This window comes from Carassius auratus, unplaced genomic scaffold (assembly GCF_003368295.1).
Source record: "Carassius auratus strain Wakin unplaced genomic scaffold, ASM336829v1 scaf_tig00039420, whole genome shotgun sequence".
Classification (NCBI taxonomy): domain Eukaryota; kingdom Metazoa; phylum Chordata; class Actinopteri; order Cypriniformes; family Cyprinidae; genus Carassius; species Carassius auratus.
In genome coordinates this window covers 52,501-56,572 of record NW_020526514.1, presented here as the reverse complement: position 1 = coordinate 56,572, position 4,072 = coordinate 52,501, and positions in this window count along the sequence as shown.

The window sequence follows — 4,072 nt, the reverse complement described above, 5'->3', positions numbered from 1 at the left end:
AACATATCTAAGGCTAGAAAAGCGAGTGCAGTATACTTTTTGTCTTGTTAATCATCCTTTAATATTTACGCTGTCTATCTATGTACTCCGATCTGATAGTTTTTAGGGAATCAGAAACCTTCAGCAAAATCAGCAGAATCCAATTCACAAACAAATGACTCTCATGAACTGATTCTCTAAAGAATTAAGGATCAAGATACTCTCATACTCAGTTACCAGATTAATTACATCCATCTATTTGTCTATCCAGCCATCAATTCATAAATCCATCTGTATTTCATCCATTCACACATACAGTACAGACCAAAAGATTGGAAACATAATTATTCTAATATGATGATTCATTATCAAAGTTGGAAACTTAATATTTAATATTATAATATTTTTTCAAAACATGTGATACTTTTTGTAGGATACTCTGATGAATATAAAGTAAAAAAAAAAAAAAAAAGAAGCTATGTTTTTAAAATATAAGTATTTTGTAATAACCAGTAATTTGGGGTCAGTAATTTTTTTTCTTTCTTTTTTTAAAATAAAATCAATTCTTTTATTCAGCAAGGATGTGCTAAATTGATAAAAAGTGATAGTAAAGAAAATATATTATTAGAATTTTTATTTTTTATTTTGAATAAATGCAGTTCTTTTTACCCTTTTATTGATCAAATATATTAGACAGCAAAACTGTTTCATAATAAATCAGAATATTAGAATGATTTCTAAATGATCATGTGATCGACTGATGTTACATGTGACACTGAAGGCTGGAGGAATGATGCTCAAAATTCAGCTTTGCATCACAGGAATAAATTATTTTTTTTAAGTATATTCAAATAGAAAACTATTATTTTAAGTTGTAATAATATTTCACAATATTACTGTTTTTTCTGTATTTTTTATCAAATAAATGTAGGCTTTATGAGCAGAAGAAACTTCTTTCAAAAACATTAAAAATAGTAATGTTTCCAAACTTTTGGTCTGTACTATATATCCATTTATCCATCTATTCATCCATCATCCATCCATTCAACCTCCCAGCATCCATATATATATATCCATCTATTCATAATCTATTTATCCATCATCCCTACATTCATTCATTCATTCACTTATACATCCATTCATCCACTCATCCATATATACATCCATCCATCATCCATCTATCCATCTATATATCTATCTGTCGGTCTATCTATCCATCCAGATGGGGGGGGGGTCTTTCTTATTTCAGTAATGCTGTATGCAGATGGAAAATCAAACGGAGAGATTTGAACTGACAGAAGACAAATGACCACACGACCTGGACATGACAGAGAGAGAGAGAGAGAGAGAGAGAGAGAGAGAGAGAGGATGGTGAAGGAAGTTACTCGGGACTCCCTAAAATAATTTATTTACAGTAATTATATTAAATCTAAATCTAAAGAAAAAAGTTTGCATTTGTGACCCTGGAGCACAAAACCAGTCTTAAGTCAAAAAAACATTGTGTGTGGGTTTTTTTGTGAGGTTCTTTTTTGCCAAAAAATCATTAGGATATTAACTAAAGATCATGTTCAATGAAGATATTTTGTAAACTTCCCACCGTACATATATCCAAACATAATTTTTTATTTGTAATATGCATTGCTAATAACTGCCTTCGGACAAATTTAGAGGTGCTTTTCTCAATATTTTAATTTTTTTCCAAAAATGTTGATCTTGTTGATCCTTACGAGGGCTTAGAAATGTGTCTATTAAATATGATTGCAGGATTTTTTTCTTCCATGAAGGTATTTAAGCTTCACTCCTAATATGTGTAAAATCCAGCTGATTCTGTCAAAGTATCTGTGACAATAAATGTCAAAACAAGCCTCACAGAAACGATAAAATCATTAGCATCACTGCAGCTGTGCTTAACAGACGAAATGAAACAAAAATAAATTATTAAACACAAACACAAACTGATTGATTTACACCAAATTAATAATTAACTGATTAAATACTCTCAGTGGAGAGCTGGCGGCCCGCACACATGCCAGATGTTTCTTCTGGTCTGACAGGAATCACTCTGTGTTTTCAGTCACACACTCGAGGGAAACCGGAAAGGAAAAAAAATCCCTCAAATTAAACCATTAAATATGACATGGCGCATAAAATTAAAACGTTTTTTCATTATTATTAATGAAATTTATTAGCAATATCTACAGCTATTTTCTTCAGCATGTAGATAATATAGGTTCAGTTTTTAAGTACATTGTAAAAATAATAATAATAATAATAATAATAATAATAATACGATTAATAAATCATGTTTTCCATTATTTTACCAAATCCAAATAATATAACTATTTTTTTTAATTATACAAGATTAAACTATACAAGATAAAAAGAGTGATTATACTTAAAATCACTTCGATTATACTAAAAAATTTGTTGAATAAGTGAAAATTGATGAGAAGTATAATTAAATATTATTTTTACACCTTTTTTTGGTTAATTTGATAAATAAATAAATAACAGCTTAAGTGTCATAAAAATAATTTAAAACTTCTACACATAAAAAAATGATAGATTTATGACTTATAAAAACACACACTCTTTGTTGATATTATAATAGTTAAACAATTGCAGTAATTGATATTTATACAATATATCGTAGTAGTTTAGATGGATTATTGAAATTCTGTGTTTGAGACAAAAACATCTCTATCTATCTATCTATCTATCTATCTATCTATCTATCTATCTATCTATCTATCTATCTATCTATCTAAAGGAAATGACTAAATCCGAAAACTTTCTGCTAATTTAAAGCAGGTGGAGTCCAGATCTCATCTTTCGGGTTCGAGTGCGGTACGGTTCCAGCTAAAGAAGAGTCGTGATTGACCCGTGATCTGCACATGTGTCATGTTATTGACAGGAAGACGGACTGCGAGTGTGTGACCGCAGCAGGACAGACGGAGCCTGTACTCCATCACCCCAAACAAATTGCTTGCTGGGATACAACAATAACAGCATGTTACTCTTATCCTGAGTGTAGATCAATGGTAATGTAAGGAGGAGCGCGGATGATGGATGAACTTCACTGGCTTTTAGCTCTCACAGAGATTCGGCTTTACAGAGCCCCTCACTTTCTGCTACAAGGATTTTTTTAAACATGTCAAACGCATTGCATGCACATCTACAAATGACTGCAGAGAAAATCATTGCTGATGCTGAATCACATTTTAAAATAACTGAATGTCATTATTACTAAAGCAAGTCCATTCAAAAACAAACAAAAAAAATATTATATTATGTTTTTTTTTACATCGAACATATACTGAATAATATATTGTGTTATTTTATTGAATAATACATAGCAAATTGCAGATTGTCATGCCTTGAAAAATGTCAATATATTTACTAATCATAATGGATGTAATTTTATATTGAATATCTTTTATAATATAAAGATGTAAATGTAATAAAATATGGTACTTTTTGTGTTTACATATATATACATTATATTAATATTCATGGAAACATGTATGTGTAATATATTTATTCAATTAGGAGAGATAAAATATTTTGATGTATTTGTAAATCACATAAAGCACTTATTATATACAGTTATAGACTAAGTTGTCCAAAAATCTAAAATTGTAATATTATAATATATTTTAATATAATTGTGTGTGTATATATATCATAATATTAAAATTTTAGATTTTATACATACATATACTATACATAACACTTTTCACCATAAACATTTATATTATAGGGCTTTATGTGAACCCAAGCATTAAAAAAACCTTGAGAAATTTATTGAGTGTTTCAAAACTTACTACATGTAAAATTTTAAAGTGCTTTATATTTTATTTTAATTATTTATTTTTTGGTAGGCCTATCAATATATAATATAAACACTAGTTTCCCAAATGGACATGTAATATTTCATTTACTACATTATTTTGCAGTATATTTCCACATATTTTTGTTGTGGTGGAGTTCATGTTATGTTCTTAACACTTAAAATGTTTGGTTGAATAATGTTTTCTGTGATAAAACACACAATATATCTGTATTCAGGAAGCTTTGGATTCATAAATCACAT